The sequence below is a fragment of the Lissotriton vulgaris genome, chromosome 2_1, assembly GCF_964263255.1.
Source record: "Lissotriton vulgaris chromosome 2_1, aLisVul1.2, whole genome shotgun sequence".
Classification (NCBI taxonomy): Eukaryota; Metazoa; Chordata; class Amphibia; order Caudata; family Salamandridae; genus Lissotriton; species Lissotriton vulgaris.
Genome location: NC_141687.1, coordinates 1,426,280,825 through 1,426,297,413, shown reverse-complemented (window position 1 = coordinate 1,426,297,413; position 16,589 = coordinate 1,426,280,825). Strand labels below are relative to the sequence as shown.

The window sequence follows — 16,589 nt, the reverse complement described above, 5'->3', positions numbered from 1 at the left end:
GGAATCCTCAAACCCATGTTAGGTCCGATCAAACCTTTTTTGAGAAGTAGTAATGCCAATACTAACAGTCTAAGCATATCTAGTTCAAACTACAATACACGATACAGAAACAGAGGACAAGAGGTGGACGAAGAAGTAAGACACGTTTCTTCGAGAGGAAGGTGTTCTTCAAACCCAATGGAATATTCTAATTCAGCCCAAGAACAGTCAGAAACACGTGTGCAAAGTTCTATGACACAATCGCCAATATTTCACTTTACATTCAACTTTGGAAGACAGAATGGTGAAAGGATGCAACAGTCAACATATACTCGGAGGTTAGATTACATATGATATACTATTTCATTGCTTTCATTGTCTTCAAAATAATTTTGTTCTAATAAATATCACTATGAGTTTCATTTTAAATTGGGTGTGTGGCATACAAACTACTGGGGTGGGGGATGCTGTCCTTCCTCAGACCCAGAATGTCTCACTTGCCAAATGTAGAGTTTCTTGTTGTGTCAGTGATGATTTACCAAAAGAGCTTACTGGAGAGGAGCACATGTGCCAAAAATGCAATCGAGTGCTATTCAATAGTTAATGTACAACAATAGTTAATGTACAGCATTTGTTTGCTTTATTTGCTTTATTTTATTTGCTTTATTTGAAATAAACACTTTAATCTGCGGTTTGTTGTTTCCTATTTTTGTGATACATATATGTTTAATACATACAAATATGTATATGTACACACAGATATAGTGTATATTACCTACTGGCGGTCGCCAGTAGGTAGTTATAGTTAGGATTTTTTTCAATGTTAAATCTCAAAATTCTATTTGGAATAACTTTGGCACCGGTTGACGAATCTGCCTGAAAATTTCATGAAAATGGCCTCGTCGAGCTCCGGTCCTTCCCTGAAAGTTTGGGGGGGATACAATAAGCGGGGGCCGAGATAAAAGGGGGGTCCCAAAACGCGTTTTCCCCATGTTAATTTCCATAGGGCGGTCGATTTCACTTTTAGCCCGAACGGCTGAATGGATTTACACCAAACTTGGCAAAATTGTAGGGACTGGTAGCCCGATGTGCCTTTGCTATGTCTCAAGATATGTGCTCCAGTGGATTTTGAGTAATTTAGGTTCAAAAAAATATATATATCTATAGCAGCGCACCGGTGCGCGCACCAGGGAGCGCTCCGGGCGCGTGACGCGAGGTGCGCATGGAAAGCTGATTGGCTCTCGGGTGTCTGTAAACATTCCAAACAGTCCAGAGCGGTCGCCATCTTGTGTCTCGGTAAAATCGAGACATAAGAGGTGGCTAAAACAAAGTGGGAACTGACCATAAGGCGTCAGGGATAGACCCCTTTGACCCCCTAGGTTTGATGTGGGGGCTATAAAAGGGCCCCGCGGGGCATTTAAAATATTTTTTTTTTTTTCGTTTTGCGCGGGGGAAGCGCACGGTGCGCGCACCAGGTAGCGCACCGGGGAGCGTAAAATGAGGGAAAAAGATGACAGAGTTTTTAAAAAAATGAAGTTTTTATTTAGAAATTGGAGGTAGTTCTAAAAAGAACTTTTTTTTTTCTTCTTTTTGTTGTTTTATATTTTTTTTGTGTTTTTGGAACTTTTTGAACTTTTTTTGGCTTTTCAAAACAGTTTTATATTTTTTTTTGTATTTTTTAGGGGGAGAAACAAAAAAAGGGAATTGAAACTGGCTCAACTGGAGCAAAAAAACAAAAAACCCAAAAAATTATTTCTTTTTGGGGCACTTGTGATTATCACCTGCAAGGACGATGAGCTTAACACTTTGTTCCCCATAGGAGATAAGCTTGCCACAAGCAGTACAAGTAATTTTAAAATCAGCAAATCTCGGCTGAATGCAAGGCATCACCTCAGATGTTTCTGGTTGCGAGGAAGTGGGTTGGTTTCTTTGGGAGGGGGTCCTTGATGACTGGAGGGAGGTTACTGGCCAGTTCCCGGAACTCTGCACGAGAGTAGTTGTTTGGATGCTTTCTTGTCATGTGCCGAATCATGGTATAGTTACCAAAAGAATATTTCTTGTTTGGGTTGCCCCGTGAAAGTTCATCATTGCAGATGAGGCAAGTCACCTTGGGAGCATTCACCTTTTTTTTCCCCTCTGGAATTGAAAAAAACTGCCAAACAATGTGTGGTTTGGGTTTGTAAGGTGTATTTTCTTCTGGCAGCCATCTTCTTCTCCCCTCCTCCTCTTCCTCTTCCTCCTCCTCCTGTTCTTGACCACCAATATAATTTGGAGCTGGTCCTCTTGGTGGTGGTGGTGGTGGGGCAGATGCACCAGCTGATGCTACTACTGAAGCCATTATTTGGAGCAAAAAAGTAGAGAGAGCAATAAACAGGTCTTCCTCAGTCAAAGGACAAAGTCAGAATAAGGAAAAAAGGTGGGGTCTTTCATCATTTAGAAAAAAAAACTGTCCTGAACCAATGAGAAGTGTTATTTTCAGGTCACAAGACCAGGGGCTTCATCATTATGAAACTAAAACTGTTATGAACCAATGAAAAGTGTTATTTTCTGTTCACATGACCCGACGCGCTTACGCTACGCGCACGGGGGCGCGCAGCGTAAGCGCGTCGGAAGTTTACGTTGTGCGATCGTATTCGCTCGAGTACTTCCGGGTGCGCTTACGCCGTGCGTATCACGCGGTCGCGGCTACGCGATACGTCACGATCATGTTTTCGTTTGCGATATTGGCGCTCACGAGACGCTCCCCGGAGCGCGCCCGGGGGCGCTTTTCACAAATACGCTTTTCGGGGCGCACTCCGGGGCGCGCTCTGGGAGCGCTCCCCCCAAAAATTAAAAAAAAAAAAATGGGATAATTGTAGAGACAGGTAGCCCTATTCTGAAGTGGTTTGTAAAAAAATTAACTTTATAAAAATATGTATTGTGCTACATTGGGCTTAATATATGTTAGAGCCAAAATGTAGCCCAAATGTAGCCCAAAGTAGCCCAATGTAGCCCAAAGATGGCCACCAGAGATCAAAAATTGTAAATGTAGCCCAAAATTCAACTAGATGTAGCCCAACTGTAGCCCAATGACAGAATGTACCAGAGTGTTAAAAAGAACAACTAGAGTGCTAACAGTCTTATTTATAAAGTGAAACTTATAGTTAGGAATTAGCATTAAAAAAACCTTTGAAATTCACTGAAAAAAACCATAGGTTTCACACCAGTTATAGTTAGGAATTAGCATTTAAAAAACCTATTACATTCACTGAAAAAACCATAGGTTTCACACCAGTTATAGTTAGCTGGAAATTTTACTGATATAAAACCATTGAAATTCCCACGTTATAGTTAGTCGGACTCACTATAACTTGCGCGTGCAATGCACTGCTGATGACATCACATATTACATCACTCATGACATGGTCAGTGACATCACTCATGACATCACTGATGACACCATCCAGTGAATATGTGTCTTTCTGAAAAATAAATATTAGTGAGTTATGTTTAAATATTTAAATACATATATTAGTATAGATATAGGTATGTCCATTTTTTAAAAATTTCAGTTTCTATTTTTGAATATGTGTCTCAAGGGTTACTTTACACTGAGAGGAGGTCTGTGACTGTGTCACAAGGATGGTGTCATCAGTGATGTCATGAGTGATGTCACTGACCATGTCATGAGTGATGTAATATGTGATGTCATCAGCAGTGCATTGCACGCGCAAGTTATAGTGAGTCCGACTAGCTATAACGTGGGAATTTCAATGGTTTTATATCAGTAAAATTTCCAGCTAACTATAACTGGTGTGAAACCTATGGTTTTTTCAGTGAATATAATATATATATATATATTTCAATTCAAAATTCCTCGCATCGGAGAGATAAAAACGGGACAAACTCTTGTGTCTCTTACTTTTTACACTTTTTATTCCTTCAGCATGTGGCTAGTAGGCAAAGTACAATCAACGTGTTTTCGGAATACCCAGATTCCTTGCTCATGATCCTGTAAAAAGTAGGAGACACAAGAGTTTGTCCCCTTTTTATCTCTCCGGTGCGAGGGATTTTGAATTGACATATGGAGCGGCTTGGTTTCCGCCACAGGGAAACGAACCCACAAAGAGCGCTGCATGACCCAGTAACTGAGAACCAAGGGAAAGGATATATATATATATATATATATAATATATATATATATATATATATATATATATATATATATATATATATATATATATATATATTACCTACTGGCAGTCGCCAGTAGGTATATATAGTTAGGATTTTTTCTCTATGGGATTTTTGAAAATTCTATGTCTAATAACTTTGGCATTTGTGGACGGAATTGGCTGAAATTTTCAGGAAAATGGAACATTTTGTTTCTGAGCAGCCCCTGACAATTTGGGGGGGTTTCATCAAGGGGGGCCCGAGAAAAAAGGGGGGTCCCAAAACGCGTTTTTCCCATGTTAATTTCCATAGGGCGGTTGGCCTCACTTTTAGCTCGAACAGCTGAATGGATTTGCACGAAACTTGGCAAAACTGTAGGGACTGTTAGCCCGATGTGCCTTTGCTAGGTCTCAATATATGTGCTCCAGTGGATTTTGAGTAATTTAGGTTCAAAAAAAGATATATATCTGGGCGGAGCCTAACCACACATCTGATCTGATTGGCTGTCAGCACTTCATCCAAGAAGTGTTGGCAGCCATCTTGGGACCAATATACATGATAGCACCTCATTAAAAAGCATTGTAGTTAATAGAGGGTTTTAGGACTTTAGTTACATTATAAATCATTTGTTGATGGTACCATACTCGTTTTAGGAATTGTGGTGGGTTCTAAGGTGATTTTACCATGTGAAAAAACCTTCTGCTGTGATATCATGAATATTATTTGAAAGAAAACTAATATCTCATGATTTTCCCACAGTGGTTTGGAAGGGGATCTATAAGTTAAACTGAAAGCATATTTTCTGTAAATTCACATTATCTTTCTCAGTCATGTGAAAATGAAGTCTGACATTCTCAGTAAAACATGTACATCCAACAAGGACAGAGACTGTCAGTTGATTCCTTTGTGTTCTACTGCAGCCTCCTAGAGTGTTCTAAAGAACAACTAGAGCGCTAACAGTCCTACTTATTACAAAGGTATGGCACACCTGAAGCCATCTTGATTGGAATAAAGTGGTAACTCTTAAAACATTTAATTTAAAAAGAAACAACATGAGGGGGTATATTTTGCCATAGAAAGTATGATTAGTGCTGCAGAATGAAAAATTAGGGCACATTTTGAGTGACTTCTCAAATCCTTTTCTATTTCATTAAAACATTCTGACATGCAGTCTCCCAAAATGGCCACCAGAGACAAAAGAGCCCAAATGTAGCCCAAATATCACCCAGATGTAGCCCAAGTATAGCCCAATGACACAATGTCCCAGAGTGTTCTAAAGAACAACTAGTGCGCTAACAGTCCTACTTATTACAAAGGTATGGCACAGCTGAAGCCATCTTGATTGGAATAAAGTGGTAACTCTTAAAACATTTAATTTAAAAAGAAACAAAATGAGGGGGTATTTTTTGCCATAGAAAGTATGATTAGTGCTGCAGAATGAAAAATTAGGGCACATTTTGAGTGACTTCTCAAATCCTTTTCTATTTCATTAAAACATTCTGACATGCAGTCTCCCAAAATGGCCACCAGAGACAAATGAGCCCAAATGTAGCCCAAATATCACCCAGATGTAGCCCAAGTATAGCCCAATGACAGAATGTCCCAGAGTGTTCTAAAGAACAACTAGAGCGCTAACAGTCCTACTTATTACAAAGGTATAGCACACCTGGAGCCATCGTGATGGGAATAAAGTGGTAACTCTTAAAACATTTAATTTAAAAAGGAACAAAATGAGGGGGTATATTATGCAATAGAAGGTATTATTAGTGCTGCAGAAAGAAAAATTAGGGCACATTTTGAGTGACTTTTCAAATCCTCTTCTATTTCATTAAAAAATTCTGACATGCAGTCTCCCAAAATGGCCACCAGAGACAAAAGAGCCCAAATGTAGCCCAAATATCACCCAGATGTAGCCCAAGTATAGCCCAATGACAGAATGTCCCAGAGTGTTCTAAAGAACAACTAGAGCGCTAACAGTCCGACTTATTACAAAGGTATGGCACACCTGAAGCCATCTTGATTGGAATAAAGTGGTAACTCTTAAAACATTTAATTTAAAAAGGAACAAAATGAGGGGGTATATTTTGCCATATGAATTATGATTAGTGCTGCAGAAAGAAAAATTAGGGCACATTTTGAGTGACTTCTCAAACCCTCTTCAATTTCATTAAAAAATTCTGACATACAGTCTCCCAAGATGGCCACCAGAGACAAAAGAGCCTAAATGTAGCCCAAATATCACCCAGATGTACCCCAAGTATAGCCCAATGACAGAATGTCCCAGAGTGTTCTAAAGAACAACTAGAGCGCTAACAGTCTTACTTATGACAAAAGTATGGCACACCAGAAGCCATCTTGATTGGAATGAAGTGGTAAGTCTGAAAACACTCAATTTAAAAAGGAACAACATGAGGGGGTTAATTTTGCCATAGAAAGTATGATTAGTGCTTCAGAAAGAAAAATTAGGGATCATTTTGAGTGACTTCTCAAATCCTCTTCTATTTCATTAAAAAAATTCTGACATGCAGACTGAAACATGCACTTTGAATACCAGCAGCAGACGTCCCTGGTGAGCAGTAGCTTTACTACAGTGATCTAATGTGCAACTAGAGTGCTAACATTCAGTATTTATGGCAAATGTGTGACACATCTGAATGCCTTCTTGATGGAACCAAAGTAAACAAGCATTGAAAATGCAATAGATCTCGCCCTCGTTTAAGTTAAAGCCATTCTGTTTGTAATGAGGTGGCTTTTTAGCTTTGCTTTTATTAGTGTTTTTTTAACTTTCATGTAAATAACATGCGTCTGTATGCATATAAGTATATGTATGCATGCATTTATGTTTGTATTTATATAGATATACAGATGATATATGTTTATATATGTATGTATATATATATATTCACTGAAAAAAACATAGGCTATAGACCATATATAGTTAGGAATTAGCATTTACAAAACCTTGAAAATTCACTGAAAAAACCATAGGTTATAGACCATATATAGTTAGGAATTAGCATTTACAAAACCTTGAAAATTCACTGAAAAAACCATAGGTTATAGACCATATATAGTTAGGAATTCGCATTCACAAAACCTTATTTTACTCACACAAAACCATTGAAATTCCATATATAGTTAGTTGCACTAACTATATATCGCACACCCGCAATCCACTGCTGATGATGTCACATATTACATCATTCATGACATGGTCAGTGACATCACTGATGACATCTCAAATGACATCACTGATGACATCACTGATGACAACATCCAGTGACTGTATGTTTCTGTAAAGTTAAAATATGTCTTACATATTGAAGAATGAGTGGATGTATAAGTGTCTGGATGAAGGATTTAGTAGGTGCATGACTGACTGTATGAGTGAGTGATTAAATGTGTCTCACTGAGTGCATGGGTTAGTGACTAAACTGTCTTAATTTGTGCATCATTATGTCTGTTGTTCTGTAAACTGTTGCATGTGTTGATAAGTAGCTATATGAGTAACTATATGGGTTATTGATTGGTTGCCCAAGTATTTGTATGGGAGACTGAGTGTGTGTGTGGGTGGCTGGGAGGTATATGACTCTGTGCATAGATGTGTGAGCAGTTGATTCACTAGATGTATGGTTTCAAAAGTGCATGTGGAAACAGCTGTATGGGCGGTTGACTGTGTGCATGAGTGTATTGGTGAGTGAATGGATATCTCAGTGCTACATGTCAAAGTAAGTACATATGTAAAACACAGTACATGTGAGAGTTGACATATATAAATAACTGTGCATAAGAGCCAGTGAATGTGTGAGTGACTGTATGGATCATTGTGAACTTGTATCAGGGATTGTATAAGAGAGTAAATATGTGTTAGTATATGTTTGAATAAGTAAAGTTTGTATAACTGTATAGTTGAGGAAATGGAGGTGTGATTGATTCTTTGCATGACTGACTAGGTGTGTGAGTAACTCCATGGATGAGTGACAGTCTGTGAGTGTCTGTTTACACTGATTGTATCTAAGGTTATATTAGAGTCTGAAGAGGTTCATCGTATTATCACATGAATGATATCATCAGTGATGTGATCAGTAATGTCAAATGAGATGTCATCAGTGATGTCATCAGTGATGTCATTTGAGATGTCATCAGTGATGTCATTTGAGATGTCATCAGTGATGTCATCAGTGATGTCACTGACCATGTCATGAATGATGTAATATGTGACATCATCAGCAGTGGATTGCGGGTGCGCGATATATAGTTAGTGCAACTAACTATATATGGAATTTCAATGGTTTTGTGTGAGTAAAATAAGGTTTTGTAAATGTGAATTCCTAACTATATATGGTCTATAACCTATGGTTTTTTCAGTGAATATATATATATATATATATATATATATATATATATATATATATATATATCCAAGCACAGTATTCCACTTTGCTAGGAGCCCCCGTACCTGCAGGGTGGCCTCGTATGAACAGGCAGAGTCTCCTGACCTTTAAAACCACAACACAGGAAGAGATATCCTTTCCAAGGAAATGCTGCCTCTGTGTATTTGAATAAAGCTGATGTTTTACGGACTTGAAGCCTCGATATCTCTTCCTGTGTTGTGATATATATATATATTTTTTTGGGACATTGACAAAGGCGTGTAGCCGAAACGCGTCTGTCGGGCTTTTTTGTTGCGGAAATAATTTAAGAAAATATTCCCTCTGGTGTGCGCCTCGTTTATGGTCTGGAAAAAGGGAGCATCGTACAGCAAAAAAAATAATAATAATAAAATATATATATATATATATATATATATATATATATATATATATATATATATATATAACTGAGAAAACCAAAGGTTACAGGGACGCTGTAGTTACAAAGTAGACAAAAAGTAGAAATTCACTAAAAAGTGAAAGGTTACAGGGGTGTTACTGTTCAGTTCACAATTTTACCCACTCTAAACCATACATATTCAGCAGTTATAGTTCAAGTTATCTCTAGTTACTATAACTCATGCCCTAAAGAAACTATAGCTTTGTCCCCACCATGCACACTTTTGTCATCAATACTTTTTTTACAGCAAATGTTTCACTGCTATTACCAATGATTTAATAGAAGATGCCATTATTGATGTAATATGTGGGGTAATTAGGAAACCATTGCAAAGGCGCATGTCATAATCCAGGGCCCTAAAATGGCTGTCACTACTTCCTGGTTGAAGTAGTGGCAGCCAATCAAATCTTACCATGAGATCTGCTGGATACGTAGAACCTCCATGTCCCTACATATACAGAATAAAAAAGAATAAGGATTTACTTTAAAACTACAGAACAGATTTCCACCAAATAACAAAAAAGAGATCTTTCTGGACCAAGATCCAGCTTTCTGCAAAATTTGCTGTAATTCTGTTCAGCAGTTCAGGCTGTAGTCGTGTTCAAAATCACTATGGGAAATTGCATGTGAAAACACGTTTTGGGACCCTCTCTTTTTCTTGCGCTACAGAGGACGAATTTCTCTGAATCTTTCCAAACAGCTGCTGAAGTGAGTGGTCAACTAGTTTTAGAAATGTTGTGATGATTTGTCAAACAGGGTCAAAGTTATTAGTAAAAAAAAAAAACTTTTCCTATGGAAACTAGGTTCCACAAGTTGCCCAAGGCGTAGCTCAGTCGTACAAGAACCAACATGTATATATATATTGCAAAAGTCAGGGAAGGGCACTCTCAGGATGTAGCACAATGGTTCATGCATGCCAGTTCCCATGGGTCCCACCGTTCCAGAAGGGGCAATGAGAAGATTATATATAGAGAGAGAGAGAGAGAAAGAAATGATGAGCACAGTCCAAGAACTCCCTAAAAATGGTTTACTCACAAACACGCACCATGATTGGGCTAACGGTGGTGTAACAGTTCTAAAAATAAGATCTTAAACTTGTTATTTTATGCTTTACGAATGCTTTGCTCTTTCAAGATCATTGTGCCAATCAAATGTTCTTTTTTTCTGATCTAAGGAGAGTTTTTTCTTGGTACTTCACATCAACTGGTTCTTGAATTGTGACATAGTACAAAGTGTAGAATTATATTCAATTTCTAAATATATAATTGACATCTGGACATGACTTTGCATTTCAGGCATTTTCGTGGGCCTCCTACATTCACTAAGGAAGTAATTCTTTTATCTGGTCCTCACGATGAGATTGTTGTGAAGCAAGGAACAAAGCAATTTCTTTATGAGAGTGGACATATCATCACAACTTTTGAATTTAACAAATTATGGACTAACCATGAGGTGCAGGACCAACTCCATGTGACAATATTGAGTAAGACAATTTTCATTTCGTATATTTTTATGCAATACTATTTTAAAAATATCAGCAAGTTGTATATGGAATTGTCATCTATTTCCACTTAATTAGGTAACAGTCTTGCATTAAATCTATTTTGTAAATTAAAACCATATACTTTCTATGTATTAAGATACTTTTTGGTTATGTATATGGAAAATGAATACAGAAAAATGTAAGAAATAATGAGTGTCAATGGTCAGATAGACAGGGCAAGGAAACTAACTGCAGGTGTCAATAAAAAACCTTTTTTTTACACATATCACAATAGTTAATGGAGTGATATTCTTAAAAGGAGGAGTACAAATAATTCAATAATTGTGCTAGTAGTCTAACATATAGATGCGTATATTCACTACATTCAGTTCCGGAAGAATCAGGACCACTGACGTGAAGGAAAAGCATAGCACATTGTACAATCAATATAGTGACAATTATAATGCTGTAAGATAAGAAGTTCCATCTGTTCAATTCTTATCCACAGCGCTACCTCCCATCCACTATATAGATGGTGTTGGAAACTGTGGGGCATATTTGTAAAGATTTGGAGTTGGGCAGTGCCGCAAGTCATTTTTCTGCACTGCCCTACGCTAATTCGAAAGGGCAGGAAATGCCCTGTATATACAAGAAGCAGTACATTTACTGTCCTTTCAGACCACGCCGGCACACAATATCCACCCATAAACCAACGCAGGCACCCTCACATCATGTTGCAAGGGTGTCTGCGTTGTTGGCGTGATTGGTTTTGTGCTAAAAGGGGCACTTTCCTGGATAAAAACGATCATTAGAGGCATTTTTCTTGTTCTATGTTTGCTGCAGAATGCAGCACAGATGCAAAGTGCAAAGCATGAGAAATGTTAACATTTCTCCTCATTACGCATGCTCTAGAGAATAGACTGCCTCTTTGACACAGAATAAGGCAAGGCCAGAACTTGCACTTCTTTGCTTTACTCCATATCTACAAAGCCATGAAAAGCCATGTAAAGTGGCTTCTAATGGCCTCGTAGATTTACATCTGCACATGGCGCCTCTGGAAGGTCACAAAAGTGATGCTTCGGCAGCGCAGTTGTGCCACAAGGGACTTGTAAATAAGACCCTGGGTTTCTGGTTGGCAAAGGCATGCACCATGTCTAAACAGGAACCCTCAATCCTATTAAGGGTATCTCAGATACACACTAAAAGATTACCTGTGCTCAACCTCTTGTAGGTTGGCACAGAACAGTCAGGCAAATCAAAATAGTCAATGTGTACAGTATTTGTGCTACACAACACACAATAACACTATGAAAACACAACAAAAATACCACACGCAGGTTTCGAAAAACAGGCAATAATATTATAAATGAATCTAGAACAAACCAACATAAATTGAAAGAGTAGAAGTGGAGTTATGAATTTATAAAGAATAAAAAGAGGACTTGCCTTTACGAGCAATATGCACCGATCAGAGACCAGGGACAAGAGTCATGCAGGTCCAGTGAACATAGTACATTGATCCTAGGCGCAACAGCAAGATGCGGAGCGCAGGGGAGCACCATGTCGATCCCCCTTTAGTGGCGATGCGTCGGTTACGAAGACGAAGTGCCGAGAACGAGATGCTTTGTTTTTTAGTGCGATGTTCCGAACATCAGTGTGCACAGGCGTTGCATTGGTTCTGATGTAATCTGCCGATTCTACTCCTGTCACAAGTACGATGCATTGGGTTCTGCTTCATACAAGCTAAGGATGGTTCATTTCTCTGGAGCAAGTATCTGGGTCCACTTCCAATGGACCAGGCAGAGGTACAAGTTTATATACTTTGATATCGCTGAGTCGCAAGCAACAGGAGGAAATCAAATAAGCCCTTGGAGAACACTTTGGTCGCAAGGCAGAGTCCAGCTGTCACTCAGCAGGGCCAGTGAGCAACAGGCAGAAGGGCAGCACAGCAGAAAAGCAGGTTTTCCGGATCAGCGCTCCAGAACAGTGACAGTCCTTGAAGCCTCACGGCAGTCCTTCTGACAGAGTTTTGTTACAGGTCTATGGGCTACCTAGGGTCTATCGTAGGGGTGACATATTTGTAGTAAAAAGGATATTTGAGGCTTGAATTTTAAATGCCAAGTTGGAGTGGCAGTAAACTGCACACGCAAGCCCTGCAGTGTCAGCCTAAGACAGGTCTGATAGGCTACTTGAGTGAGTTGTACAATCAGTGCTATAGGCCCTCTAGTAGCATTAAATTTACAGGCCTTGGGCATATAGAATACCATTTTAATGCACCTACAAGTCAATTAAATATACCAATTGTGGATAAACCAGGTTTATGGCAGAAGCACAGGCACACTTTAGCACTGGTAAGCAGTGGTCAGAGTCCTAAGTCCTACACAAACAATCATTAAAAAGTGGATGTAAAGAAGCAAAAAGTATGGGGAAAGACCACTCAAAGGCTGACAAGTATAACAGAGTGTCAGCATTGCTAAAAGCTGGTCAGCTTGTTGACAAACAGGCTTACTTCTCCCTTCTTGGATGATATTCTGAGTGATACAGATTTAGCATTTCTGATATTTTGAGATATGTTTAAATGTATAATTTTAAATGTTCATGTGTAGTTAAACTAACACTCTACTTTTTGTTTTTATAGCATAAAACTTCTGATGCCATGCCATAACAAATTAGTGCAGCCATTGCTAATGGACAAACAGAGTCTGTCAGGTCTTATAATCTCAAAACTCTTCAAACGGAAATCAGTCTATTTACAGCCATCAAGGCACATTCTTCAACTTCCTGATTCACAGGTGCCTGTAAGTAATACTTGCATAAATTACTGTGGTTTCTTTTGAATGGAATTGGGAACGAACATCTATTAATAAATATGCATGCATTTCCATATTCCCATAACATTTTGCATGTTCTTTCTAGTGTAGTTTGATATAAAATTATGTTTTATAGTGTAGCAATATCTATCTAAAGCAGGAAGTAAAACACTGTACTATGTTACCGAAAATAAAAAGGAGGAACATTACTTATTTAGATCAGAGTATACAACTATACTTTATATTATAATTCAATTGGATCCACTTTGTTTTAATTTGGGCGTTAAACAGCACAGTGCAATATTTAACTATATTCATATAGCTATGTATCAACATCCTATGCGGTTCTCTCTTACTCTATACTAGCAGCCCGTCCCGACCTTGTCCGGGAGCAATCAGGCTTCCCCGACCTCCGCCCGCACCGACATTGTCCAGAAGCCCGGGCCACCGCCCGGCCCGTCCCCTGCCTGCCCCGACCCCCGCCTGCCCCGACATTGTCCGTGGGTCCCCTTACCTCAGCCGATGCTCCTCCCCGCGCTCCTCAGATTACCGCCCCGCGGCTCCTCGCTCCTCACCGCTGCTGGTCACCGCTCATCCCGCCTGTCCGCTGCTCGTCACCTCACCGCCGCTGGTCACCGCTCCTCCTGCATGTCCGCTGCTCGTCACCTCACCGCCGCTAGTCACCGCTCCTCCGGCCTGTCCGCTGCTCCTCACGTCACCGCTCCTCCCCCCCGCCATGTCCGCCGCTTTTTGTCACACTCCTGGATGCTCCTTTTTTTTAATGTACATTTTTTAAATAACGTTTTTTAAAAACATTTATATAGCCTATAACCATCTGCACACCCTGACGATTACAACGGTGTATCGGGTGTGTGGATTGGCGCTGTGGTTCCCGAGTTTACCCGCCTCAAAGCCTAAAAGTTCTTCCTTTATTATAGTAGTATAGATGGAGAGACTGCCAACAAATGTGAACAATTGATTGCTTATACAGAGTGTGTGATTGAGTTAATTTCTGTGTGTGTATAAGATGCAGAGGGGAATTTGACCAAAGTCATGGAGTTAGGGTTGAATGAAAAACAAATGCGCATCGACACAAGTATGGTTATTTAGTAAAATACAGAAATCTACAAAAGTTGGTAGCCTGTATGACAAGAGCTTTGGAATAGTGGGTGATGACCAGAGAAGTATTCTTACCATCTTGTGCTGATTCTTAACTTGCTCCTTCAGGGAGATCAGAAAAGAATAATGAGAAATACATTTGCCTGTGTTCATGCCTAATGTCTTGTGAGTGGGTCAGATTCTACTTGGAATGCAGGTGTGCTGGCTTTACTTTAAATGAAAGGATGGGATCTGTTTCAGAATAGTCTGGTTATTTTTGCCTTCCTCAAATACATTTGACTATGTTTCATATATTAAGTGTGAAGAAAAGAAGTGGTCCCATGTTTTCAAGTCTCCAGTAAGTACAAGATAGTCAGTAAATGGTAAGTGCCTTGAGCTGAGAGTTCTATTACATATGTAATGTCGGAATTTACATTTGAAAAATATGGAGTTGTGCTATGGATGATCTGGTAGGCAGTTTAAACCACCTTATAGGAGTAGGACTTGTGTATGGTCAGCTGCCAGTGGAAATGCTTGTGTGATGCTGTCCTGAAGGAGTAGTTTTTGCCTGGCTACTACACACTGGCTATTTGTAAATTGTTTGATTACTAACATTTCTTGTATATCTTCAAGATTCATGTGATGTGCCATTGATGTTTTTATAGGATAAAGGCATAGATGAAAAAACGGACATGGTGATGTGGCTGGAAAGCGAAGAACCTTTCAGCAATAATTCTGCTGAAACAGAATACCTGAGTAGTTCAAATCCATTGAAAGTCTGCAACATTACAGCAAATCCAATTTCTGCTAACACAACAGAAGAACATACATTTCAGATATCGCCCTCTCCCACTCTCATTAGAGAAGGATTTGATGACCATTATCGGTACTGCTTTTCTCAACCCAGATACTCAATTTGAGATTTGCTTGTTTTTTCAATATTGTTATATCAGTTCGAAAGTATTTGGCTTTCATAAAAAAAGCAATTCTCTTGAAAGTTTTGTCAGGAGCAGCCCAGTAATGCAGGACCATGAAGAACTGTTTTCCCAGCTCTTTCCCGTGATGTAAGGCTATTGGATCATGCAGTTAATGTACAATACATCTGAAGTGGTCAAATACTTTTAAAGAAAAAATAGTATATCAAGGCAGGTAATTGGTATGTCAGCAGTCACTTAAATGATGCAGGAATACAACAATGTAAAATGTACAATTCCAAGCAGTAGTTGTGTGGCATAATGTAGTATGGTGGCCATGGCATCTTAGCATGCAGACAGAATGACAACATTCCTAATTTAAAAGATGTAAAACCAAATGTCTAGGTGCCTAGTAGTCAATATGGAGTACCACAGGTATGTACTTCCGAACTATAACATGGCATGGCGCTAGTAGTTTGTTCTTGTTTTACATTTTGTATGGATCTTAACTATATGCTACCACTAACCCATCTTCTGTCTATTAAAATGCATTGATGGTGAAATTGTAACCTGCACTACTATGCTAAATAAATGTGTAGGGCAAAAACAAGACTGGCGATTTCTACAAGTCTAAAGTAATTGGCTTACACAATTAAGCATAATTAATCATTAAACATACTCAGGTTGGTTACATGATCATACCTTGTGTGCACAAATTAAATGAGTTCTCTAGTGATGATTATTGCTTAATTTGGTAAAACGTTAGTAATCCAAACCTAGGAACATGTACATGTAGTCACAAATGTCCCTATTCACAGCATCAGGCAATTTGCGTCAGCAAAAACGCTTTTATGGAATCTCAATTTGGGTTCTGTGATTCTGTATTAGGAAGGGGCATGAGGAGGGCATCCCTTCTTACCACAAAATTGGAATGGTATGTACAAATGTTTTGCGACACGGTGGCAAAAACATTATCAATTTACCACCAATTGGTAACCCATTCACAAATGTGAAGAGTTCCCCAAGATACCACTTCCCCTCTGAGAATGGTCGAAAAATATTCAAGGGGCCACTGGCCTGCTCTTAAAAACTGAAACTTCCAAGTTTCATTTATTTCTTTTTTAAACTCGTCATGGTTTCCTTTAAGGAAAATGGGCTGCATTTAGAAAAAAACAATAGTTTCTTTATTTAAATGCAATCACAGACATGGTTGTCTGCTGACCCCAACAGGCCACCATCCCTGTGATGACTACGATTCCTAATGGGTTGCAAATTGTGACCTACCTCAACCCACTCAAATCAGTAATTAAACTCAGCAGA

General features: G+C 39.0%; 1 pseudogene; it reads left to right on the top strand.

The window, feature by feature from the left end:
- Nucleotides 1-16,589, top strand: part of LOC147732702 (G2/M phase-specific E3 ubiquitin-protein ligase-like) — a 105,208-nt pseudogene that overhangs the window by 77,996 nt on the left and 10,623 nt on the right.